The 27,495-nt window shown below is 46.0% G+C and overlaps 1 long non-coding RNA gene across 2 annotated transcripts in view; it reads left to right on the top strand.

The window, feature by feature from the left end:
• LOC138268111 (uncharacterized) overlaps window positions 1-24,264 on the top strand; it is a 221,970-nt gene extending 197,706 nt beyond the window's left edge. For both annotated transcript variants that reach the window (XR_011199928.1, XR_011199927.1), the window contains one exon: window positions 23,703-24,264. This is a non-coding gene — a long non-coding RNA (uncharacterized lncRNA). The remainder of the gene's footprint in view (window positions 1-23,702) is intronic.
• Window positions 24,265-27,495: the final 3,231 nt, after the last annotated feature.

The raw sequence follows: 27,495 nt of genomic DNA, 5'->3' as shown, positions 1-27,495 counted from the left end.
AAGCATGAGAGGAACACTAATTATGTACGACGTATATGACCGCGTAAAGTAAATGTGCGGGCACCCATTTTGGATTGGTTGCTCAAGCAGAACACTCGTACGACGTACGTAAACGCGCAGGCACCAATTTGGATTGGTTTTTGTAGTATTGTGCCCGCGTCCTCGCGACTCGTGTCTCTCGTTCGATAGCACACTCGAGACATTACGACTCGAGAGGACGGTTGAGAGGCGGTGGCTGCGACATCGCAGTGGTCTTCGTTATAATAAAGAAACTTACTGTTTTCCTTCACCTGAGGCTTTTGTTACTACAAGAAACTTGGCGACAAGTGTTTTGACCGCTGCGTCGGACCCGTTTTCCTCGTCATGGCTTTCAGGAAGTCCTGCTGATATTTGGTAACACAACCAAGGCTCCTGATTGGTTACCTACTTCCGTTTTCTGCTGCTTTGAAGAAGAAGGTAAAGCCAGTTATACTGGATTTTAGTCCAACGTTGCCATTTTATGGCAAAAAAAGGTACTGCACCCTATTTTTAGGCGGAATATAATTTTGGAAGCCTATTTAAACTGCTTGACTGCTTATACTTAACAGAACTATTAGTGCTTGCTGTGCACGATTTGTTTTGGACCCTATATTAGTACAGACGTTGGTTTATCTTCATGTTCTGGTTTATAGTATGCGCAGCATGGAGCTAGCATGGTAAAAGAAGATAAAGTGAAAATTGTTTCTGAGTTTCAACAGCCTTCATTTTCTTCTGCAGTGCAAACTTAGTGACATTACATACCTTCTGCACTTGAACTCTGATCAGAATGCAGTCTGTGAATCCGCCACCACCTTTTTTGGAGACACCTGGTAATCCACCAATTGTCTGGAGGAATTGGTTTGATGCATTTGAAATGTACCTAGGAGCTATTGGTGCATCACGCTTCCGTCCTGAAAAGAAAACATTTCTCTTACTACATTCCCTAGGATTCGAGGGGAAATCTGTTTTTAAGCATCTTCCTGCCTTGGTATTGGATGAAGGAGAAGAGATTGATGAGTATACTGAAACAGTAAAAAAATTGGAACTGAGGTTTGACATACAACCCAGTTTAGTGGTTATCAGACACAAGTTTTTCAAAAGAGAACAAAATCCTGGTGAAGATGTGGACACTTTCGTGTCAGCATTAAGGAAACTTGCAGCCGACTGTCAATTTCGATGACAAAAAATATAGGATTGGTGAAATCTCAAGATGAAAAGATGTTAAAATTAACTAAGACTTCTTCCAAACCATTTTTTAAGCAAAACGGTATTTGTTTTCGGTGTGGTTATCCGAACCATTTTAAGAGTGGCAGAGGCTGTCCTGCTAAGAATGCCATATGCAGGAAGTGCAACAAAGTTGGGCACTTTGCCAAAGTGTGTCACAGTGGCACAATAATTGCTGGTTCTCAACAGAGTTCAGGGAGGTATACAAATAGTTCAGTGGTAGCAAATGTGACAGAGGTAGATGATGGTGATGCAGACAGAATCCAAGAAGAGTTCAGGGACATTGGAATGATTGTTACAGAGGATCATATAGTGACCGGTGACCCTACTATGTGTGTAGATCCTTACGTTGAAATTGGTGTTGGTGACAAAGTAGTCAAACTTTTAGTAGACTCTGGGGCTCGGATCACAATGATTACGCAATAACTATGTAAGGAGGTTTGGGGAGAGAGAACTCTGTGCGCCTGACAGAGCACCCGTATCCTATGAAGGGAGAAAGATTGAATTGGCAGGGTATTTCGAAGATGTACTTGAGTTTAAGGGAAGGAGAATTTTGGCAAGATTTACGTAGCGATAAAAGGACTAAACATATTGGGTCGGTTTCATCAGGGTTTGTATCAAATGGTCTTGAGGCCAGGCAATAAGGAACAGGTATTTGTTGTACAATCAAGTGATTATGGAGCCAGCCTAATAAAGAATTTCCCGTCAGTGTTTTCAGAAAGATTGGGCACCATTGAGGGGTGTACTCATGTAATAAAAGTCAAGGAGGGAGCCATTCCAGTGAAACATAAATTCAGGAGTGTACCATTCAGTGTGAGGGACAAACTGGAATAGGGGTTGAAGGATTTGTGTATGAAGGGTATCATTGAACCTATAGACTCCTTTTTATTGTTGTTCCCCCTTGGTTGTTGCAAGGAAGGAAAATGGTGATTTGAGAGTCTGTGTTGACCTTCGCAGTTTGAATAAACATATTTGGGTAGATTTTCATCCTTTACCCAAAATTACGGAGATGCTGGCCACTATTGGTGAATCAAAATGGTTTTCCAAGTTAGATCTAGCTGCGGCGTACCATCAGATTGTTTTAGATCCAGCTTCAAGGCATCTTACTGCTTTTGTTTCACCTTTAGGTACATTTCAGTTTTGCAGGATGCCTTTGGGTTAGCTTCGGCAGCAGCTGTTTTCCAACGAGTTATGTCTCAGATGTTAAAGGACATAAAAGGGATAGCTGTGTTTCAAGATGATGTTTTGATCCATGCAGCATCCAAAGAGGAACATCATCACATTGTAAGAAGAGTGTTAAAGATCATGCAGGAAAGAGGAGTGGTTCTTAGAAGTGAGAAATGCCAATGTTTGCGTAACAGAGTTGAATATTTAGAACATGTTGTTTCGAAACAAGGAATTGAACCCAAACCAGGGTTAGTCAAAGCGATTATGGATGCATCTCCACCGTCTGAAAAAACAGGGTTGAAGTCCTTCATTGGTTTGTGTGAGTTTTATTCATGCTTCATGAGTGATTACGCTGCTAAAACCAAATCTTTAACAAATTTGTTAAAGAAAAATGTTGTTCTTGATTGGAGTAAGGATTGTCAGGAGGCTTTTGAGTGGGTCAAGTCGCAATTAGTTGGGCCTATAATTTTAAAACCTTTTGATCCAGATGTGCAGTGTATTATAACTGTGGATGCGAGCAGTTTCGGTGTGGGTGCGGTGTTGACTCAAGCGAAAGTAGGTGTGGAAAATGCCTTGGGATATGCATCAAGGGTTTTCAGAGGGTCTGAGCTAAACCTTTCTGTTATTGAAAAAGAATTGTTGGCATGTTGGTGGGCTATTAGGAAGTTTCATCCGTATGTCTGGGGAAACAAGTTTGTGTTGTGCATAGATCATAGTCCTCTTGTTTCTATTTTGACTGGAGACAAAATCAGAGAATTAACACCCTGTATTTCTAGATTAGTCACAAAATTGTTACAATATGACTTTCAAGTCCATTGTATTCCAGGTAACAAGAATGTCAGAGCAGATTTTTTATCTAGATTTCCAACACTTGAAGAAGCTGGTGTTGGTGAGGATGAAGAGGAGGATGATGTTGATTACTGTTTTATAGCAGCTGTTGATCTAGAAGATATGTGTACGATAAGTGAATGTGAGTGGAAGGGGGAATTGGCAAAAGATTTAGTGTTGGCTCAGGTTAAAACATTTGTAAAAGAAGGGTGGCCCAGAGAGAGAAACGTTCCAATACAGTTCCAAACTTTCGTGCAATTTGTTAGTCATGAGTTTAAATTTTTACTAGACGGTGAGGTCAAACATATAAAGAGTTAATTATATCATCCTCAAACTAATGGTCTTGTAGAGCGCATGAATCGAGTGTTGGGGAATTGTGTGCAATGGGCTATTGCCAACAAGTCAAATGTTCAAGTTTCTGTACGGATTATGCTGTGGTTTTATCACACAACCCCTGATTCTTCTACAGGTGTTTCTCTTTTTGAACTGCTGCGTGGAAGGAAACCGTCTTCTAAGATTTGTCCTGGTTGGATGTCCAAGTGGGTTAAACAAAGTGATTTGAGTGTGATTGATGATATTGTCAGGAATAATGTCCGGATGGCACAGACTAAGCAAAAGGAGTATTTTGATTCATCAAAGAAGGTCTGTCCCCACCAGTTTGAAGTAGGGGATAAGATTAGAATCAAATTTCCTGTTCACAAGAAGAAAGGAGAAAATAGATTTTCAGAACCTCTGGTAATTGACAAAATATGTGGTAATGCTGTTAGAGTAAATTTGCTAAATTGGTGGAATGTTGACAGGGTGGTTAAGTCCAAGGAAAATCCTAACAAAATGTGTGGTTCTGATCAATCTATTGTGTGTCAGGGCAAACCATCTCATAATGAACCCGTTGCTGAGGAAACCAGTCCAAGAGATGTTGCTAAACTTGTTCTTGAACGTTATGTACGCAGAAGCGGCAGACAAAGGGTGAAACCCTTGAGATACCGTTAACCTTGTGAATCCATCCATTGTGTTACATTTCTGATGAAATGTATTAGTTGTGTTATGATTTTGTGTTTTATTCTCCTCCAATGTTCTTTATTATTATTTTTTGGTTATTGTTCTCTTGTAGATTGCTTGCTTGATGAGTGATGTAAAAGAAATGTTGTTTGCTATTTTATAAGGGAAGAGGATAATGTAGTATTGTGCCCACGTCCTCACGACTCGTGTCTCGCAATCAATAGCATGCTCGAGACATTACGAGTCAAGAGGACAGTTGACAGGTGGTGGCTGCGACATCGCAGCGGTCTTATTTAGAATAAAGAAACTTACCGTTTTCCTTCACCTGAGGCTTTTGTTACTACAGTTTTCTTATCAATACAGTACGTGGATTACTCTGGCACGATCGCGTTAGGATATTGTCAGAAAACATACATTGGCAACTCTTAAATTGTAGTAGCTATAGTACAGAATTGTTTAGTTATCTTATTGGTGTTGTGGGAACATGAATACTTTTTATTCACACCACAACCATTCATTCTTGCTACAGGTGAACCCTCAATGAGATAGCGAGAATGGAAAGAATAGTTTTTAAATAACATAGAGACATTCGAGGAGGAGGAGTTTTCAGCAGAAATTGTATTGGTCCTGGGGGTTGAAAATTTACAGTGAAATGAAAAAAAAAAATCAGACTGGATGGAGAAGAGGGTGATGTATTCACCCAAGCCTTGGAAGACTTAGATGCACATTTTTCTCCAATTGTATGGGTTGCTGTGGATCGATATAAAAATTTCCAGCGGAAACAAGGGAAAGTGGAGGATGTGAATGAGTATGTGGCTGCACTCAAGCAGTTAGCAAAAGCCTGCAGATTTGGGATGTTGCAAGATTAACTGATTTGTGATCAAATAATGCATACAAGCAACCCCAATATTCAAGATAAGTTGTGGGTAAATGGTGAATCACAGTTAAAAGAGGTTATTGCACTGGTGAAGAAAGCAGAACTTACAGGGTGATGTGCAAAAGCTGTAGAGAGTGAAATACAGCAATTCAAGCAGTTGAACATCGTCAAGGGTGGAAAAGAGTATAATAACAAAAAGACATGTAAAGAGAAAAACAAAGAAAAGAGCAAACCGTGTAACAGGGGTAACCAAAGTAGGAAGTGTTATTGGTGTGGCAGTACAGAGCACTTAGCTGACAATAAAAAAATGTCCAGCTAAGAATAAAAAAGAGGATAGGACGTTATGCAAGAGTACGTAGAAGTAATATGAATGTTAAAATTAAATATATTCAAATGGAAGAACAACCTCAAGAGAGTTCGGACACACAGGATGAAGATACAGATCCAAAAGGTGTAGTTTGCATTAAATATGATACGCTAACCATTGAGCACTAGGAAAGAAAGAAACCAATGGGTGATATAAATATTGGTGGCATTATAGTAAAAGTGATGGTGTATTCTGACTCACCATTTACTATTGTTGATAAGAGTATGGAATGATAAGTTCCAGAAAGAATGTGGCAATCACTTAGAACAAAACAGATGTAAAAGCAAAAAGTTACACAGGTGAAAATAGAGGTTATAGGATGTCGAAACATGGAATTTGAATTTAAAGGTAGGAAGGCTATATGCAAGTTATACATAGCAGAAAGAGGTCCTTCAGTGCTAGGGTGGGAGGACCAAGGGAAGCTGGGTATTATCTCAAATCCCAACATTGCAGATCCTGTTCTATCTATTGAGAGTGAAGAGGGGTACCTCTGATATGATGCAAATGTTAAAAAATACTCCAAAGTATTTTCAGGAAAGGTTGGATGTTTGAATGACTTTTGTCATAAAATACAATTAAAGGATGATGCTAAACCGTATATCCATAAGGTACACTATGTACCATTTTCAATTAGAAATGAGGTATACCAGGAACTGACAAAACGAATGCGAGAGGGAATAATAGAACAGGTGGAATCAGCTGCATGGGTTTCTCTACTAGTGGTTGTGAGACGAGCGAACGGAAAAATTAGACTATGTGTTGACTTAAGAGAATTGAATACAAATATATTGGTAGATCAATATCCCATAACAAAAATAAATGAGATGTTTGCTAATACAAGAGGAATGTGTTGGTTTTCTACATTAGTTTTAAAATCTGCATATCATCAGGTGAGGTTACACTCTGACAGTAGGAAACTAACGACATTTATTACACCTTTTGGATGTTTCCAATTCTTACGGGTACCTTTTGGTTTAGCCTCAGCTGCTGCAGTGTCAGAGGCTAATGAGTTGTTTATTAGAAGATATCAGTGGTGCAATGTTTTTTCAGGATGATGTGTTGACAATGGGAAGATCAAAGGAGGAGCACGATGAAAAATTACAACAAGTGTTAGAAATATTTGAAACAAAAGGTCTTACAGCAGAATATGAAAAATGTAAAATAGCTGTGAGAAAAAATAAATATTTAGGGCACAAAATAAGGGGGGAAGGAATAAAACCAAAAGTAGAATTAGTGAAAGCAATTCAAAATGCTCCGTCTCCACAAAGTAAAGATGACGCGAGAGCTTGTTTGGGACTGGTAGAGTTTTATTCGAAATTTGTAAAAACATTATCCGAAAAGACTTACACTATTAGACAGCTTATTAAAAATAAAGTAAGGTTTGTGTGGACAGTAGAGTGCCTAAAAGAGTTTGAGAAACTTAAAAAAGAGATAAGTGATGCACCATTCTTAAAGGGATTTGACTCAAGATGTAAAATATGTATTACCACAGATGCCAGTACAAAAGGAATTGGTGCAGTGTTGTCAAAACAGGATGAGGAGAATAATGAGTGAGTGGTTGCTTTTGCATCACAAGCTTTAATTGCTGCAGAAGAAAAATATTCCGTTATAGAAAGAGAAACACTTGCGTGTACATGGGGTTTAAACCATTTTCGCCAGTATGTATGGGGTTATAAAGTAACATAGAAAACAGATCACAAACTATTGACTAGAGTACTTACTACATTAGGTTTACAAACAGCATCACCAAGATTAGACAAGATGTCTGTGAAGTGATTGGATTTCAATTATGATGTAATGCACATACCTGGAATCAGAAATAGGGTAGCAGATTTTTTGAGTCGGATGCCAATACCAGCAGATAAAGCTGAAGAGAGTGAAGATGAAGAAGAGTGTGTGGCAATGTTGTTCGATGATGGAATGGTTGGGATCAATGAAAGGAATAGAGAGAGATACAATAAAAGAGGACAAAGACTTGCAAAAAATTCTGTGGTATGTTAACAAAGGTTGGCCGGAAAAGAAGCATCTAAATCAAATTGGTTGCAGTTTTTTAGAAGTTCGAAATGAATTGAGTGAGGAACAGGGTATGTTGTTGAAACATGGAAGTAAAATTCTAAAACTGTGTCATGAAGGACACCTGAGCATTTAAAAAACAAAGTCAAGAAGTAAAAATACATATCAGTGGCCAGGTTTAGACAACGAAATTGAAAGATTATTGCGAGAATGTATGGATTGCAATAGGTCAGACAAAACGCAGGAAATATTTAAACCACCGTTATATACCATGTCGTGTCCCAATATGCCATGGGAAAAAGTTGGTATCAACATCATGGGACCAATAGAGAATAAGAATTGTGAAAGGAAATACATTAGTGTAATCATAGATCATTTTACAAAATGTCCTGAAATAAAAGTAACTGATAAAGTATAGTGTGAAGATGTAATACGATTTCTAGATAAAATATTTATGAAGGAAGGTTTACCAAAATATATAATATCAGACAATGGACCACAATTCACAGTGGAAGCATTCAAGACAATTTTGAAAAGGAATGGTATTGTGCATAAGCCAACGTCAGTGTATCATCCTAAAGGAAATGGTTTAGTGGAACGCTTTAATCAGGTAATAAAAGGGGCTATACAACTAGCCATAAGTAGTGGAGCAAATTGGGAATTCGAGATAAACAAAATGATTTGGGCTTACAGAATAACTCCTAGTAGTAGTACTGGAAAAAGCCCGCTTGTGATAATAAGAGGTCGAGAACCTATAAGTAAGGATATCGCATGGTTGCCAGCAAGCAGAAGGATAGAATGGTCTCCTGAGAAAGTAAAAAAAAAAATTATAGCTGTCAAACAAGCATATAAGGATTGGTACGATAAGAAACAAAAAGTTAAAATGGGTCGTGGGTCAGAGTGAAAAAAGATTGTAAATTTCACAAAGGTGAAAGCAAATTTTCAAAGCTCTTGAAAGCGTGGAAATTGTTTTGCAACTGCATTATTAAGTGATGGGAAGATGTGGCAACTGAGTCGCTAATGGGGAAGTAAGCAAAAGAAACAATGATTGGATGGATTATAATTTTGAAGCACCAAGGAATGACAGTGAAAAGAAGAAACAAATGAGTGAAGTTGTGAATAATCAGAGTAGAAACAAGTGTGAAGTGGAAAGTGGTGACAGTAGCAAAAGTGGCAGATATGGTAGACATTAGAATTCCCATTAAATTAAAAGACTATGGGGGTCATTACAACCCTGGCGGACGGTGTTAAAGCGGCGGTAAGACCGCAAACAGGCCGGCGGAAAAAAAGGGAATTATGACCGTGGCGGAAACCGCCAACAAAGACAGCCACTTTAACACTCTGACCGCCACGGCGGTACAGACAAACAGCGCGGCGGTTACCCGCAACAGACAGGCGGGAGACAATGTACCGCCCACACTATTACAACCCGCCAATCCGCCACCTTTTCCGGGGCGGATTCACCGCGGATAAAAACACGGCGGAAACAGCTTTTGCTATGGGAAAACGCTCACTTGAACACATCCCACGAGGAACGAGGACACCATGGAGCCCGAACTCCAAATACTCCCCGCGCTTGTTTTCCTGCTCCTTTACGACCAACAGCTACGTAGGCGCAGAAGATACCGGTGAGTACTGCACCTACGACACGGGGGAGGCAAAAGTTAGGGGGACACCCACCAAACACCCCCACCCTCGCATATCACAACATACACACCAATGCAGTCACAAAAATAACAGTAACAACCCACAATCCCCCCGGAAGAATGAAAAGACAATGCGAAATTGGGGCAAACATTGTAATGTGCCAATATAGATGTCATAAAAAAATATACAGATATATAGATCTCAAAATCACTCTTATTTACACATACAATCCGAGAAGTAGTGCAGATATGTACACAACAATGTCCGTGCACCAACAGTCCAAAAATGCATGGGCGAGGCCCACAATAGATACCTGACCAAAATCGGAGAGAACACTGCCGGGGCATCAGATAGAAATAAAACAGGCACCTCAGGGGGAAGGGAAGGGGGGGCACCTCAGCCAGATGAATGCGAAGCCAGATCCACGACAGGGCTCCATGCCCATTGATGTATCCTGGGGAGTGCAAAGCCACAGTCTCTCAAGTCTCTACAGTGGGTGGGTTGCCCACTGTGCCATCCTGGGGAGTGCAAAGCCACAGTCTCTCAAGTCTCTACAGTGGGTGGTTTGCCCACTGTGCCATCCTGGGGAGTGCAAAGCCACAGTCTCACAAGTCTCTACAGTGGGTGGTTTGCCCACTGTGCCATCCTGTTGAGTGCAAAGCCACAGTCTCTCAAGTCTCTACAGTGGGTGGTTTGCCCACTGTGCCATCCTGGGGAGTGCAAAGCCACAGTCTCTCAAGTCTCTACAGTGGGAGGTTTGCCCACTGTGCCATCCTGGGGAGTGTAAAGCCACAGTCTCTCAAGTGGATAACAGTCTCCACTGGTTCTGGAGGGGGACTGGTCCCCAGACTGGATGAGTCTCCACGTGAAAGTACCTGTCATGTCACTGTCCCAGCTGCACATGGGATAAGGATGCCTGATGTGGCGGTCCATTGATTCCTACACGGTGCATGCCCTGTTCAGCAGTGCTTTGCCATGGCGGTTCAGGACAGTTCAGCGGTGCTTTGACATGGCGGTCTTTGCCCTGTTCAGCGGTGCTTTGACATGGCGGTCTTTGCCCTGTTCAGCGGTGCTTTGACATGGCGGTCTTTGCCCTGCTCAGCGGTGCTTTGCCATGGCGGTTCAGGACAGTTCAGCGGTGCTTTGACATGGTGGTCTTTGCCCTGTTCAGCGGTGCTTTGACTTGGCTGTCTTTGCCCTGTTCAGCGGTGCTTTGACATGGCGGTCTTTGCCCTGTTCAGCGGTGCTTTGACATGGCGGTCTTTGCCCTGTTCAGCGGTGCTTTGACATGGCAGTCTTTGCCCTGTTCAGCGGTGCTTTGCCATTGCGGTTCAGGACAGTTCAGCGGTGCTTTGACTTGGCGGTCTTTGCCCTGGTCAGCAGTGCTTTGCCATGGCGGTTCAGGACAGTTCAGCGGTGCTTTGCCATGGTGGTTCAGGACAGTTCAGCGGTGCTTTGCCTTGGCGGTTCAATACAGTTCAGCGGTGCTTTGCCATGGCGGTCATTGCCCTGTTCTGCGGTGCTTTGACGTGGCGCTTCTGATACGGACATTGGTGTGTGGCATGACGATCTCCACACTGGACATTGGTGTGTGGCATGACGATCTCTACACTGGGCATTGGTGTGTGGTATGACGTTCCATCATTGCCCAGCGGGGCTGTGGCATCCTGGCCCCTCCTGGGCTGTGACTCCGGCGGTGGTCTCCGGACCAGTGACGATACTTGTGCCCTCCTGGGCTGTGTCTCTGGCGGTGGTCTCGAGACCAGTGACGATACTTGTGCCCTCCTGGGCTGTGACTCCGGCGGTGGTTTCTGGACCAGTGACGATACTTGTGCCCTCCTGGGCTGTGACTCTGGCGGTGGTCTCTGAACCAGTGACGATACTTGTGCCCTCCTGGGCTGTGACTCCGGCGGTGGTTTCTGGACCAGTGACGATACTTGTGCCCTCCTGAGCTGTGACTCCGGCGGTGGTCTCTGGACCAGGGAGGATACTTGGTCCCTCCTGGGCTGTGACTCTGGCGGTGGTCTCTGGACCAGTGACGACGGTGCTGGCGGTTGTGTCTGGACCGTCGGAAATGATGGCGCACTTCTCCGCCGTGACACTCACAACAGGCTGGGCAGACTTCCTCTGGACCTTCCCCACCTTTGTTGGAGTTACAGCTGACTCACCAATCCCCTTCGATCCCATGTCACTTGTTGTCCCACCAGGGGTCTTAAGACGGTCCCGTCGTCCACTCTCCATTTTCAGAGCCTTCACAGGGGGTGGGCTGTCAGTGCCTTGGCTCCGGGTCCTACTGCCTGCCCTGGTGGCCGGTGCACTCCAAAAACCTGGAACACGCACCGCTGGTACTGGAGGCTTTTTGGCTGAGGCGCTACAACGGGACTGATGAATTGGAGGGGGGGGCAAAAAGGTCAATTTGACAGAGGGACAGTTTCTGACGAACACTGGGATGGGTAGCTGGAGGGGGTCTGTGAGTGGAGGAAGAGGAGGTGGTTGTAGGAGGTGTCACTTTAGGTGTTTTGGGTGCAGGTGCAGGTACTGGAGGCTGTTGTAAGGTGGATGAATGTTGGGTGAGTGACTGCCAGCGTTTGTGTACTTTGGGAGGGGGCGTCACAGACACACTGGGAGAGGACACAGGGGACGTGTAAATGGCAGTGGAGGTGGTGAGTGCAGGTGAGCGACTTGTCGTGCTGGGTGTCCTGGTGCGAGTCCTAGTGCCTGTAGATGTGGTGCATGCAGGTGTGTGTGTAGACGCGACTGGGAGGGAGGAGGGAGAAGAGGAGGAGGGGGACACAGTGGAGACAGTGGGTATTGCTGTGTCTGTATGTGGGTGAGGCTTGCGTGAGTGCCTGTGGTGTGTATGGTGCCTATGTTTGCTTAAGCTACTTGTGTGTGTTGACTTGTGTGCATGCTGGTCTGTAGGTGTGCTTGGGATGGGCTGGGGTACAGGAGATTGGGTCTGGGTGGAGGAAGTTGGAGGGGGGAGGCTAGACACAGGGACAATGGCTGCCATCAGTGCTGAGGCCAGAGATTGCAGGGTTTGCTGAAGGACAGCCTGACCAGAATGAATGCCCTCCAGGAATGCATTACCGTGTTGCAACTCCCTTTCTACACCCTGGATGGCATTCACAATGGTAGACTGCCCAACAGTGAGTGACCTGAGGAGGTCAATGGCCTCCTCACTGAGGGCAGCAGGGGTGACTGGGGCAGGGCCTGAGGTGCCTGGGGCGAAGGTGATGCCCACCCTCCTGGGTGAGCGGGCACGGGGCTACTGGGAGGGCGGTGCTGGTAGGGGAGGTGGCGGCTGTACCTGTAGAGGTGGGGCGCACAGGTGGTGCCGCCACCACAGGGGAGCTCCCATCGGCGGACGAGTCTGTGTCGCTGGTTGGTGATCCGGTGGCCGACGTGAAGCTCCCCTCGCCCTCCGTCCCACTGGTGCATTCAGAGTCTGTGGTGTGGCCCTCCATGGCCATGTGGGATGCAGCTCCCTCGTGCTCCGGTGCCACTGTACCTCCGCCTGATGATGCTGATGTACAAAAGGACAGGGAGAGCAGAAAAAGGGGGGGAGACATAAGAAAGAGAGTTTTAGTGCAAGGCATGCCGCTACCGTTGGCGGACAAGACAGACGCAGCAGCCCCCTGCATTACGCCGTGCTCCTGACCTCTGCACATGCAATTTCTGGGACATGGCCTACATGGCAATGGTGGAAATCTGCACACATGGATGCCACAGAGGCAACTATATCTCAACTTGCCACTCTGCTGAGGTGGGGTTGAGTGCCACATGGCCTACATTACGGAGGGGCCTTGCCTAACTAACTCGCCCTGGCCTAGGGACACCCACAGTCCACCTCCCCCACCCAGACCCCTCCACTGCACACAAAGTCCGCTGAATGACGTTGTACTCACCCCCTTGTGTCTGCTGTGATGTCCTCAAGCGCCCACCCAACTCCGGGTAGGCCACCGCCAGGATCCGGAACATCAGGGGGGTCATGGTGCGACGGGCACCCCTTCCACGTTGGGAGGCCATCCCCAGCTGAGCCTCCGACGTCTTCTTGCTGCAACGGCGAATGTCCTCCCATCCCTTTACAGCAGTGGGTGCCCCGTCTCTGGTGGGCCCCCAGGGTCCCGACCTCCTTGGCGATGGCACACCAAATGTCCCTCTTCTGGTGGGCGCTGGCCTACATGACATGCACAAGGAAAGAGGAACAGTCATTACCAACTGCACCGTCAATGTGAGTGGCTCCCTCCCTACTCTGGCCATGTGGCCCATTCATTCCCATTCATAACTGATCTATGTACTCTGCCCCCTTGCCTCTTCCACCCAGCCCTCTCCACCCAGGCCTAGCCCATACAACGTGCTCCCTGTGTACTAACCTGTTGGTCTGGAGGACCGTAGAGTAGCGTGTACTGGAGGAGGACCCCATCCACAAGTTTCTCCAACTCCTGTGCAGTGAAGGCAGGGGCCCTTTCCCCAGATGCAGCAGCCATCGTCGCTTCCAGACCGAGGTCACAGCAGCACTAGCAGTGTAGGTCCTCTCCTGTTGAAGGTCAGGTATCTAGTGATTGAACAGATAGAAAATGGCGGTGACATCCGTGGCGGTGCGCATCATCACCGCCGGCGCACCTGTTCATTGGCTCCTGGGACCCATAGGGTCCAATGTTAACCAATGCAGCATTGCGCCGCAGTCTACGACCGCCTACCGCGACGGTGTGCAACGCCAGCGCAGTTACCCCACAATCCCATTGTCCCAGTTTAGAGGTCAGGCAGCCGCCATTTCAGGGGCCCACATGGCTTCATTTACTACTGCGTCACGCATAGCTAGGCCTATACTCAACACACATACAGGAAGGCTTTTTTGTCTGGTGTAGTCTTGTGTGTAACTGTGGGTACATACCTGGAGGAATAGTGACTGGTTCTTCACTGTTGTCCTTCTTAGGCACCGTCAGCTGGGACATATGAGAAAATGGCGGAATCCTCCGGTGTACCGACTGCTGGTGGACCTGTTGACAATGGAAGAAAGACATATCATCGTCACCTACCGGTTTGACCGTGCCACAATCCAGGAACTATGTACCCAGTTGGAGCCAGACCTGATGTCACCGATCCGCCATCCTACTGGAATCCCCCATGACGTGCAGGTGCTGTCAGTGCTCCATTTCCTTGCAAGTGGGTCATTTCAGACAACAGTGGCCATGGCATCAGGGATGTCCCAGCCTATGTTTTCCAACGTGTTGTCCAGAGTGTTGTCTGCCCTGCTGAAACACGTAAGGAGATACATCATTTTCCCTGAGGTGGAGGATTTGCCTACATTGAAAGGTGACTTCTATGCCCTTGGACATATCCCGAACGTTATAGGTGCTATTGATGGGACCCATGTAGCTCTGGTCCCCCCCGCGGGAGTGAACAGGTGTACAGGAACAGGAAGAATTATCATTCGATGAATGTCCAGATGGTCTGTTTGGCAGACCAGTACATCTCGCAGGTAAATGCAATGTTCCCTGGCTCAATGCATGACGCCTACATCCTGCGGAATAGCAGCATCCCTGATATGATGGGTCAACTCCAGAGGCACAGTGTATGGCTATTGGGGGACTCTGGTTACTCCAACCTTTCCTGGCTATTGACCCCAGTGAGGAATCCCAGGACCAGGGCAGAGGAACGGTACAATGATGCTCATGGGCGGACTAGGAGGGTGATCGAACGCACCTTTAGCCTTCTTAAGGCCAGGTTCAGGTGCCTCCATATGACAGGTGGATCCCTATTCTACTCACCGAAGAAGGTGTGCGACATCATCATCGCCTGCTCCATGCTCCATAATTTAGCATTGCGACGCCAGGTGCCTTTTCTGCAGGAGGATGATCCAGATGACGGTGTTGTGGCAGCTGTGGAGCCTGTGGAGCGAGTGGACAGTGATGAGGATGAAGCTGAGGATGAAGAAAACGACAACAGGGAGTCAGTCATACAGCAATATTTCTAGTGACACACAGGTGAGAACATTTTCTGGTTTAACATTACATTAACTTTCACACGTCTACCTCTATCCTGTACCTACATTTCACTCCCTATTTGTTAATTGAGCGAGTTGTACCCTTCCATTTCTGTTTCACAGGTGTGGTAACCTACGTGTCAACTGCTTGCATCCTTGAAGGGCTTGTGATGTGTGACATTGGTATGTTAGCCTTACAATGGGTAACCCATTATGACACTGTAATTGATAATACAAAGTTCCAAATCATAGACTGACTCCAGATTTTTGGGACTTTCAAGGGTGTTTATTTAAGTGGAAAAAAAATCAAGAAAGGTTGTAAATTGGGGATGGGTGATGGTGGAGGAATGTCCATGGCAGAGTCCAGTCCCAGTCTATTAGTCTCACTGGTGCACTGCCCATTTGGGCATTGGAAGTGGAGCTGGGGCAGTTCCAATCTGGACAGGGTGACAAAGTGGGACAGTGGGGGGGACAATCAGGGTGGTCTCATTTCCTGGCGGTGGTCTTGCCATCTTGCTCTGTCCTGTTCCTGGATCTCAGGGCCCGCTTGCGTGGTGGTTGTCCGTCTGCAGGGGGTGGGGTGCTGGTGTGTTGGTCCTGTGGTGGGGCGTCCTGTCCACTAGTGCCGGTGGAGGTGGTGGGCAGTTCGTCGTCCTGGCTAGTTTTAGGGGCCCCTTGGAGTGCCACGGTGTCCCTCAGAGTCTTTTGAATGTCCGTCAGCACCCCTACGATGGTGCCCAGGGCGGAGCTGATGGTCCTGAGCTCCTCCCTGAACCCCAAATACAGTTCGTCCTGCAGACGCAGGGTCTCCTGCAACTTGTCCAGGACCGTGGCCATCGTCTCCTGGGAGTGGTGGTATGCTCCCATGATGGAGGAGAGGGCCTCGTAGAGAGTTGGTTCCCTTGGCCTGTCCTCCCTCTGTTGCACAGCAGCCCTGCCAGTTCCCCTGTGTTCCTGTGCCTCTGTCCCCTGGACCGTGTGCCCACTACCACTGCCCCCAGGTCCCTGTTGTTCTTGGGGTGGTGGGTTAGCCTGGGTGCCCTGTAGTGGTGGACCCGCCGCTGATTGACCTGTCCTGGGTAGGGAGGTTTGGGCCCGCTGAGTGGGTGCTGTGCTGGTGTTACCAGAGGGTGGCAGCTCGGTGTTGGGCTGTGGCTGGGCAAGGGGAACCGACTGTCCTGAGGCCCAAGATGGTCCGGGCTGGTCATCAAGATCCAGTGGGGCAGAGCTGCTGTCACTGTGGGCCTCTTCTGGGGGTGGAGTGGTGTTGTCTGGACCCTCTGGTGTGGTGACGGTCCTTCGGGTTCCTGCAGGGGTATAAGAACATGATTATCGCATGTGTGTGTGTAATGGTGTGCAATGGGTGGGTGTTTGTGTACCCCAGTGCAGGCATTCCTGTGTGGGGGCTTGTGTGATGATGGTTGGGGGGGTGTACTGGGTATGTGCAGTGGGCATGCTTTAGTGAGGGGTGCCCATGCTTAGTTTTGTCATGCAGGGCTTGGTGTTGGGATGGGTGGTTGGTGTCATGGGTAGATTAGTGAGGATTTGGGGTGATAGGGGAGGGTGTGAGGGTGGGGGTGTGTGATAGCATGCAGGTAGGGTGGGGGATGTGATAGTTAAGATTTGACTTACCAGTGTCCCATCCTCCACCGACTCCTCCGAGGCCCTCAGGATGCAAGATGGTCAGGACTTGCTCCTCCCATGTTGTTAGTTGTGGGGGAGGAGGTGGGGGTCCGCCGCCAGTCCGCTGCACTGAGATGTTGTGCCTGGAGACTGTGGAATGCACCTTCCCCCGTAGGTCGTTCCACCTCTTCCTGATGTCCTCCCTTTTTCTTGGGTGCTGTCCCACGGCGTTCACCCTGTCGACTATTCTGCGCCATAGCTCCATCTTCCTGGCTATTGATGTGTGCTGTACCTGTGAGCCAAATAGCTGTGGCTCTGCCCGTACGATTTCCTCCACCATGACCCTGAGCTCCTCCTCGGAGAAGCGGGGGTGTCTTTGGTGTGACATGGGGTGGTGTGTGTGATGTGTGGGGTGGTGTATGTGTGGATGAGTGTGGTGAGTGTAGTGGTATGCGGTGTTTTGTGCGTGGATGTAGTGTGGGTGATGGTGTTGTGTGCCTCTGTGTGATGGGGTTGTCAATAGCTGTGCTGTCTCTCTGGCCTTTTCTCAGAATTTCTGGTTGTAGGGGTTTGTGGGTCATGTGGGTGTGTTTTATATTGTGTTGGGTGTGTGGGAGTGTTGTTTGTATGTGTATCAGGTGTGTGCATTTCGAAATGTCCAATGTGGCGGTGTTTTGTAGATGTGTGTGTATTTTGAGCGCGGTGGTGTGTACCGCCAATGGAATACCGCGGTTGAAAGACCGCTGCGTGGATTCGTGATTCGTAATAGCATGGGCGTGTTTCTGTTGGCGTGGAGGTGGAGGATGTGTTTCCGCCAGTTTATCGCTGACCTTTGGTGTGGCGGTATTGTGTGGGTGTCTGAATTTCGGCGGATTCCGTGATGTGTGTCATAATAGCTGTGGCGGTCTACTGCGGCCGCGGCGGTGTATTGGCGGTCTTCTGCACGGCGGTAAGCACATTATACCGCCAATGTTGTAATGACCCCCTATGTGTGTAAATAAAAATGCAGGTTATTGGACAATATATAATAATAGTGTAATAGAATATGTTTGAACATGTTTGTAATGTGATTAACCCCTTCGCTGCCAGGCCTTTTCCCCTCCTGTGCCGAGCCATTTTTTTGGCTATTTGGGGCAGTTTGGGCTCAGGCCCTCATAATGTCTTTGCCACATAAGCTACCCATGCCAAATTTGCGTCCTTTTTTTCTAACATGGAAAAGGGCTGCAGAAGAAGGCTTGTGGTTTTTTCCCAGAAAATGGCACCAATAAAGGGTTTGCGCTGCTAAAATCACCATCTTCCCAGCTTTCAGGAACAGGCAGACTTGAATCAGAAAACCCAATTTTTCAACACAATGTTGACATTTTACAGGGACATAACCCATTTTTACTATTTTTTGTGGTTTCAGCTTCCTTCCAGTTAGTGACAGAAATGGGTGTGAAACCAATGCTGGATCCCAGAAAGCTAAACATTTCCTAAAAGTAGACAAAATTCTGAATTCAGCAAGGGGTAATTTGTGTAGATCCTACAAGTGTTCCCTACAGAAAATAACAGCTGAAATAAAAGAATATTGAAATTGAGGTGAAAAAAAACCAGACATTTTTTTCCACGTTTTACTCTGTAACTTTCTCCTGCGATATCAGATTTGTGAAAGCAATATACCGTTACGTCTGCTGGACTCTTCTGGTCGTGGGGATATATTGGCCTTGTAGGTTCATCAAGAACCCTAGGTACTCAGAGCCAATAAATGAGCTGCACCTTGTGGTAAAATAGGTATGTTTGACCACTGACTTTGTGTTGTACCACTTTGCATATTAGTTGTTCAGGGTTATCCAGTTGCAGATTACATTTTGTATTCATTTTAGCTGCCTATTGACTTTATCGTGGCGTTAGATATTGCAGTTGAGACATTGCAGTTGAGCTGTGTTTTTCCACATGGTAAACTGAGCTTGTTTTTCGTATTTCTTTCTCACCGAACACGAACAGTTAGTCAGTCAGCATGCTAATAAAGTACAGTGCAGACAACAGTGCAGCCTTGGGAGGACAGCCTTGAGAATTTGGGCAGTTTTCAAATTTTTTCTTCTAACTCTGACTTGCAGTAGCCAGCATGTTTGAATATTTATTTTTCAAGGGAAGGTTTTTTTCCAGACAGCCCTTTCGGTTCTTTAAAAGTATAAAAAAGGTGGCCCTGCTCAGTAGCGAGGGAATTTCCAAAACCCCAGTCAGGATTAGATGTCGAATGCCTGACACACTCATTTGTCCCGTGAGGTTGGATATCTCTTTCTCGCAGTTGAACAGGGTCATCTTCTTGCTGGCATGAGAAAGATGAAGGCCCTACGGTGATTAATTTTTACTTTATTCTTTGCTTTGCAATTATGCTATAATATAATCACATATATTTGCTGTGTACATTGCAGTTGAGAATCATTTTTGATATATTTTCCTTTCATTGCTGTGACTATTTTTAAACGTGTGCTTTCGACCTACTAATCTCCTTCATTTTTTAGGAACCTCGTGGTGAAATAATAATAAATGTCTTCTTTGAACTGAGAAGTGCATTCCAGAGATTTTTGTCAGCTCGGTCATTAGTGAAAGAAAAACACAGCTTGCAATGGGTTTTCATTCTATACCGGGTATACACCAATTCATTTGCTGAAATATAAAAAGTGAAAAATAGGTATCAAGAAAACCTTTGTATTTCTAAAATGGGCACAAGATAAGGTGTTGAGAAGCAGTGGTTATTTGCACATCTCCGAATTCCGGGGTGCCCATACTAGCATGTGAATTACAGGGCATTTCTCAAATAGACATCTTTTTTACACACTGTCTTTTGGCCTCTAGCTCAGCCAGCACCTAGGGAAACCTACCAAACCTGTGCATTTTTTAAAACTAGACACCTAGGGGGAATCCAAGATGGGGTGACTTGTGGGGCTCTGACCAGGTTCTGTTATCCAGAATCCTTTTCAAACCTCAAAATTTGGCCCAAAAAAACACTTTTCCTCACATTTCGGTGACAGAAAGTTCTGGAACCTGAGAGGAGCCACAAATGTCCTGCCACCCAGCGTTCCCCCAAGTGTCCCGATAAAAATGGTACCTCACTTTTGTGGGTAGCCCTACTGCCCGTGAAATTAAATGCCCCAAAACACTTATCTGGACACATCAAAATTATCAAATAAAAAATGACCTGTTTTTGAGGGGGTCACCAGCGTTTTTGGTCCTGGGCTCAGCAGCCATCTAGGGAAACCTACCAAACCCAGACATTTCTGAAAACTAGACACCCGAGGGAGTCCAGGGAGGTGTGACTTGCATGGATCCCCCAACGTTTTCTTACCCAGAATCCTCAGGAAACCTCAAATTTAGCTACAAAATCACATTTTGCTCACATTTCTGTGTAGGCTCACCACACCGGTACAAATTTCTTACCACCCAACGTTCCCCTCAGTCTCCCGGTAAAGATGATACCTCACTTGTGTAGGTGGGCCACATGCTTGTGACAGGGAAGAGCCAAAAACATGTTGAAATTAAGGGGGAACCAAAGCGAGTCCAAAAGGGCAGTTTGGAAAAAAAAATGTTTCGTCTGACAAGGGCAGCAGAATTTTTATCTGTATATATGAGACAATGCTGGGTGGTAGGAATTTTGTGGATTCCTGCAGATTCCGGAAGGTTCCATCCCAAAAATGTGGGAAAAATGAGTGAATTCCAGCAAAGTTGGAGGTTTGCAGGGCATTGTGGGTAAGAAAATGGTGCAGGGTGCATGTAAAGCACACCACCCTGGAATCACCCAGATGTTTAGTTTTCAGATGTGTCTAGGTCTTGTGGATTTTTCTACATGGCAGCGTCCCAAAATTCATAAAGTTCAGCCCTCACCATTCCAAGTGGGACGATTTTGAGAGTTAGCCAAGCTCTCATGGCCCAAATGTAAAACCAAAACCCAAAATAATCAAATATCCTCTTGCTTGCCGTGGGATAAGATGTTTTAGTGTGCGGGGGAGAGCTGAAAGACTGTTACCCCCTTCAGTTGGGGTGGGGGCATAACCAGGCCCATACTGGTCGATAGCCACCACCCCACTATTTTTTAATTCCCTGGCATTTAGTAGACTTTCTGCCCCCCCCCCCGGGGTGTGGATCGGTGGTAGTTGCTCCATATGCCTACTGGTGGGCAGAACAACTTTGTCCCATTTATTTGGGGTGGGTGTATGGCCATACACCCACCCTCTTATTTTGAAAAAAACACTAATGTGTCCCCATGGGGAGCGACCCTTGCCCAAGGGGCACCCCCCTTTAACAATACACACACATACACTCACACCAATCCATGTTGCCTAAGTGGTTTCTGCCCCCCTCCCGGGGGCCGATCGGCCTAATACAAATAGGCCGATCTGCCCCCAAGGGGAGCAGAAATGGCCTAAAATAACCCCCCCCCGGGGAGGGACCCTTGCCTAAGGAGTCGCTCCCCTTGCGTGAAATTGACGCAAAAAAATAAAGATCCCTGATGTCTAGTGGTTCCTGCCCCCCTTGGGGGCAGATTGGCCTAACATAAATTGGCCTATCTGCCCCCAAGGGGGGCAGAAATGGTCTAAATACAAGTAGCCCCCCCAGGGGAGCGACCCTTGACTAACGGGTCGCTCCCCATATATAAAAAAAAAAGTTAACATAAACAAAAATATATCCCTGGTGTCTAGGGGTGTCTGCCCGCAGATCGGCCTAATTATAATAGACCCACCTGCCCCCGGTGGGGGGTTTAAAAGGCATTGAAAAAAATTGCCCCCCAGGGGAGCGACCCTTGCCCAAGGGGTCGCTCCCCTGATGGCAATTTCCTTATTGGAAAAAATTCCTGGTGTCTAGTGGGCATTTCAGGAGTCAGATCGCTTCACGATCTGGCTGCTGAAATACTCTGAGAGACTTCAAAGGGAAGGAAATTCCTTTCCTTCCCTTTGAAGCCTCTCAGACCCCCATCACATGATCGGAAGATAAATGCTTTGGATTTCTCTTCCGATTGTGGGGAGTTGGCCTCTAATGAGGTCAGCGCGCGTCATCAGACATCACGGGGGTGCCCCTTCCTTCCCTGGCGGGGTGGGAGGGAAGCCCACGGAGGGAGCGCTCTCCGAGCTCATGTGCCAGGACGTAATTGTTACATCCTCAGCACAGGAGCACTGTGCCGGTGGACGTAACCATTACGTCCCAGGCACAGAACGGGTTAAAGATGGGAAGATGTGTAGTAATGGTCATGTAAGTAGGCCTTTAAGGATTGTTAAAATGTGAACGTAGAATAGAAAGTATGATGTAAGAGGGTTCTAGGATGGCAGTTGGAGACAGCTCTGAAGGAGAAGAGGAGGCTTATGGTGTGAGGGGCTGTAAATAAACATACTTCATCTACATACTGCGTGGAGTATTTACTACGAAGTTCTACCGGACTCTTCTTGCCACATAAATTGAAAATGAAAAGGAATACAGTTGTACATAAGCGAGCCGATTTAAAGCGCCTCAGCATGAACGTGAAGGAGCACACAAAAGGAAACAGAAGTTCGCTTGCAGTCAGACTGATAGGCATTTATTCAATTATCCATGTAACAGTGTTGATGCCATGCAAAGCGCTCATCTACTGCCCAGTTAGATTGCGCTGCATAGGAAGTAGAAAGAAAAAGTAGAACAGAAGCCATGCGGACAACATGGAGCCTCATGTGATTTCACAAGTTGGCCTGTGCGCTCGAAGAGGGCTAAACACCGGAAAAGGTATGACCTATGCATGCCTTTCACAAATGAAATAATTTTAAAAGGCAAGCCCAGGAACAAAAGAAACTGATGGGCGTGCAGTGGGTGTGGTTAAAAGCCCACAGAGAGATAACAGCAGGCTAGAATGCTTGCACGCTCAACCCTAAAAAAAGAAGTGGGGGACTAACCAAGTTAGGCAGGTTGCAAGTGACATCATGGTGCACAACATCACGGCATGACATCGCGCTAGGCCTCACAAAGTGACATCAGATCTTAACACCCCAGACATGTTTAGCAGGTTTATCACAACTACATTTGAGTGCATTACTAGATTTAACCAGTGAGATTTTGCGCCTGGGCTGTGTCAAAAACGTTATGCAAACCTGGCACAAAATCTGGGCCACAACCTATAAATTTATATTTTAAATACTGTTCCACAAAGAAATTGGCAGCAAGGACAAATTTGGCAGTAAATCTGTTCTGCTTAATTGTTTGCAGAGTCTGCATTTTAAAATATCTTAGAGGATTAAGGCACCGGCTGGAGAGATCTGTGTGTGCCCAGTAAATCTCAGGGAATAATAATAATGGAATGATAATCCTGGAAGTTAACACATTTATTAGAGAGATCTTGTCATTCTGTGGGCTCCCGCGGCGTCCTCTGTTCGGGCCACAGTGGGGGCCACGGGGCTCGCCGTGGCCCTTTTTCTCAGCCACGGCTCACGTTGTTGCCCACAGCGAGGTCGGAGGCCAGGGTTGGGCATCGGGCCTCACCGCGTTCAACACGTGGCGTGGGTGTTCGCCATGGGGTGTCTTCGACCCCCCAGCCCTTCACTGGTGCCATGTTCTAGGTTTCTTTCTTTCTTCTCTTTTTCTTCCTTTTTTCTTCTTTCCTTGTTCTTAGTGGGGCCATATTCTCTTCTTCCCAGCATGCCCTTTCTTCTTGTCTTTTCCCTGCATGCACCTGTTCCCTTTTCTAATATGGTGCCTTCTTCTGCCTTGTTCTATAATCTCCTTCCCAATCCAAAATGGTGTTCTTGCTTCTTCCTGCATGTCACTTCCTGCTAAGGGGTATATAAGGGGTTAGATTGTTGTTCTCCTTGCGTTGCAACACTTCCTTTGGTGGTGATCACGCTCTGGCTGTTTTTTCTCTGATTCCAGTTTTTGTTCCTGTTTTTTCCAGTTATTCTTTTCTTGGCGTTGGAATTCTGATTTTTCACATGCCCTTTTTTCTTCTGTTCCAGGGAGTTCCTGTCAAAGAGGTTTTTTCCCTTAGGGGTTTTGCCTCTGAGGCTCCTTCTGGAGGGCACGGACTGTAGTGATGGACCATTGTCAGCAGCACCGTGGCTACTGGAAAGAGTCGCCCGTACCTCGGCCAGAGCAGGACCTGCAAGAATCGAGGTCGCACTTCAGCTTCAGCTGACAAAGGAAGTAAGCGAAGAGTAGACCGTGACAGGTCTGTCTAGTCCCAGTTTTGAATCACAATAGCATAGAGGGTAACTATGTCTCCTGTAAAACACATTATGTAACATGAAGGTGAACAGGTTTTATTTTATGTAAATAGGTAAGTGGGTTGCTGCTTTTGACACAGATATCGTTTTGTAACTTGCAAATCACAACTTGTAATCCTTCTAATATAACAAACGATTGAAGGACATGTGACTCCTATATCTTGTAACTCTTACTGTATTCTGTAACACATCCTATACATTGATTTACACACATAGCATTTATTGTCTTTGTATAATATTTGCGTATGATGTAAAGTGCTCTGACACCCTGTATTGGGATGAGTAGCATTATAAAAGAAATAAAGCAAAATGGTGGTATTTAAATTATTTTTGTAAATACTGGGACAGACCAACACAACAGACATTGTTACAGTGCACACATATGTCTTATATACAGGGACTTAAAAAATTGAAAACCATGCCTCTCTTAAGTACCTGTTAAGTGGTAACAAGCTGGTTGCCTTTGTTTCCTCCATTGCAGCTAGTTATGAGAGTCCAGACAGCTTCCAGCCAGGATAGTCAAACAAAAAGAGACCTGATGGCCCCTTAATTTCAGCCTATATCCTGGGCCAGCAGGAATTTAAAATAAGAAAGCCCCCTCTCGTCCTGCACGATTCTGGTGGGATCGAACAAAAGCATACAATCTCCAGGCGCTGCTGAAAGTGCCCCACTACACTGGGACAAATTCACCATATTTTACTGGGGTCCAACTCTTGGCAGGATGGACGGCGTCCACCCTGTGAAAATAGTATGTGGGCGCCTTCCAGCCGCGTGTACCCCAAACTTGTGCCATCCCAGTAAGGCAGGCATGGCCGGCTGTGTTCAAGTCTTGAAATCAGTACCCTTCTGGTTTAAGGCAGCTTGACTGCAGGTTTTCATATTCCCTCTGGGGTGCAACTAGACCCAAACTTAAGTTTTTACTACCACTATTCCCCAAGGCCAGGACAGAGAGTGCTTTCTCAACTTTAGAGCAATCCTCTGGCGTCTCTACTTATGCAACATGGGGTGCATCGGTGATCTTGACGGATTGTTGGGCTCATTGATCGAAAAGACTGCAACAGGAAAAACAACAAGCATTGGAAAATAGGTTTCACCTTTGTCTTTTCTTTCTAACTAGATTCTAAAATATTAGAAAAATTTTATAATAATGTTTTTTTAAATGTGATAATCTGTTAATGGTTTATCAAATTTAAAATAAACATTATTATAATATTTTTCTAATATTTGTAATCCAGTTAGATACAAAGAAGAAACAAAGGCAGAATCTATTGGCATGGCAGCATGCGGCAAAGAATAAATAAGAAAGATGACAGCAGTGAAGAAAGAAGTCAGAAGACGGCATGTGGTTAAGAAGACAGTACACGGCATGCAATGAAGAAAGAAGACGCTAGTGAAGATAGAACACACAGTAAAGACAGAAGACGGCATGTAGTAAAGTAGAAAGAAGACAACAGTGAAGAAAGAAGACAGAAGATGGTATGCAGTAAAGAAGACGGCAGTGAAGAAAGAAGACAAGATAGTATGCGGTAAAGAAGACGGTAGTGACGAAAGAAGACAGATGGTACGCGAAAAAGAAGAAAGAAGATGGCTTTGAAGAATGAAGACAGAAGATGGCATGTAGCAAGGAAGAAAGAAGACGGCAGTGAGGAAAGAAGACAGATGACGGCATGAGGTGAAGAAGAAAGAAGACGGCATGCAGCAAAGAAGAAAGAAGACAGCAGCGAAGAAAGAAGATGGCAGCGAAGAAAGAAGATGGCATGCCAAGTACCTTCAGCGTCGTAGCCAGAGAGAAAGGACACTGGCCAATGGGAAGTGATCGGAAGGAGAAGTTGGTCTTGAGGCAACCCGACGGCAAGAACGGTGAAGAAGACAACAGGAAGTGAAGCAGGGCGGCGTGCAGATGACATGCTGTCCAGTCAGAAGCACGTAAATCAGAGCGACGTTGGACTAAGCTAATGGTATGTTCAGGTGTGATGCTATTAATTGTGTTTAACTAATGACTTTGTGTTTCACCACTGCGCATATTAATTGCTCAATGTTCACCGGTAGCACATTACATGTTGTATTCAGTTTAGCTGCCTATTGGCTTTAACATGACATTAGACATTACATTTGGTATTTAGGTTAGCTGCCTATTGGCTTAAAAGTGGAATTAGACATTACATGTGGTATTTAGGTTAGCTGCCTATTGGCTTTAACGTGGAGTTAGACATTGCAGTTGAGACATTACAGATGAGCTGTGTTTTTCCAAGCTGTGTTTTTCCACATGATAGACCAAGCTGTGTTTTTCACACCAAACCCTAGCTGATAAGAGCTCGTAGATTTTGTGTTTACCTCTCAATCCAGTCTGAGAGCGAGTGAAGTTTGGAGAATTGGCCACTCTCCAGGTTTATTCGGTTCTCACACTGACTTTGCTTTTAACGATGGCCCTGGGCAACAGCGAGGTGGAGAAATATCTTGACTTCAGACAGGAAAGGACGTCAGTTGCCTGTCTCCCATTTGGGTAGAAAATCTCTTTCTCGCAGTTGAACCGGAGTCATCAACTTGCAGCCTCAGAAAGATGAAGCGGAGTGATAGGCCCTACAGTGATGCAATTTTGACTTTTATGCTTTGCTTTGAAGTTATGCTATAATATAATCACATGTATTTGCTGTGTGCATTGCAACTGAGAAGTACTTTGATATATTTTGCTTTCATTGCTGCGAGTACTTTTAAGCGTGTGCTTCCAACCTACTAATTTAGTCTTTCAGGAACCTCGTGGTGAAGTAATAATAATAATAAATGTCTTCTTTAAACTAAGAAGTGCATTCCAGAGAAGGTTTGTAAGCTCGGTCATAAGATAAGAGAAGGAAAGCAGAACATCAGGTAAGTAAGGAGCTGGTTCTAAGCCCCTTTATTTTTTGTTGTTTTTGTTAACAACAGATTTTGCAAGCAGCGCACATGCACGTGTGTAGGTGAAACCTAAAAAGGTAGAGCAGCACAACACACTCTTCAAAACCATGCAAGGAACCTTTCATCCCAAGATGGACTTTCTGTCTATATCGACTTTAGCAAAACAAGAATATTTATCAATAGATCGATAGCGGCAGAGGCGATTTGCTTGCTCTGTTGCTAACGCACTCTCCCCGTGCCTCCCCCGGAAGTATGTGCGGTTCAGCTGCGGACATCGAGAGCGATGCCGAAGGAAGACAGCTGATGATGTTTTCGCAGCTCTGCTTGATTCGGACCAGATTAACGAACAGGCCACAAGCTCAGAGTTTGGATGGGGAACCACTGGTAGCCGGCAGCCAGCAGCCAGTTTATACGTGATGCCGCCTCAGTAGATTCGGCAGCACTGACTGCATTTGGCGAAGCTCGTGGACATGGCTCAATTACGAAGTGGGCTGCGACTCTTCTAAGACCTGCTTTCGAGCTTTTGGAGACGGTGCTGTGGCTGGAGAGGTCAAAGCGGCTGTGCATTTGCTGCTTGCACTTGGGAAAGTATTGCTGTCATTTTTGGGCTTATCCCTTTGCTAAAAGAACTGTT

The sequence above is a fragment of the Pleurodeles waltl genome, chromosome 12 (genome assembly GCF_031143425.1).
Source record: "Pleurodeles waltl isolate 20211129_DDA chromosome 12, aPleWal1.hap1.20221129, whole genome shotgun sequence".
NCBI classification, from domain to species: domain Eukaryota; kingdom Metazoa; phylum Chordata; class Amphibia; order Caudata; family Salamandridae; genus Pleurodeles; species Pleurodeles waltl.
The sequence above is the reverse complement of the archived record's forward strand: the minus strand, read 5'-3'. Positions and strand labels throughout refer to the sequence as shown.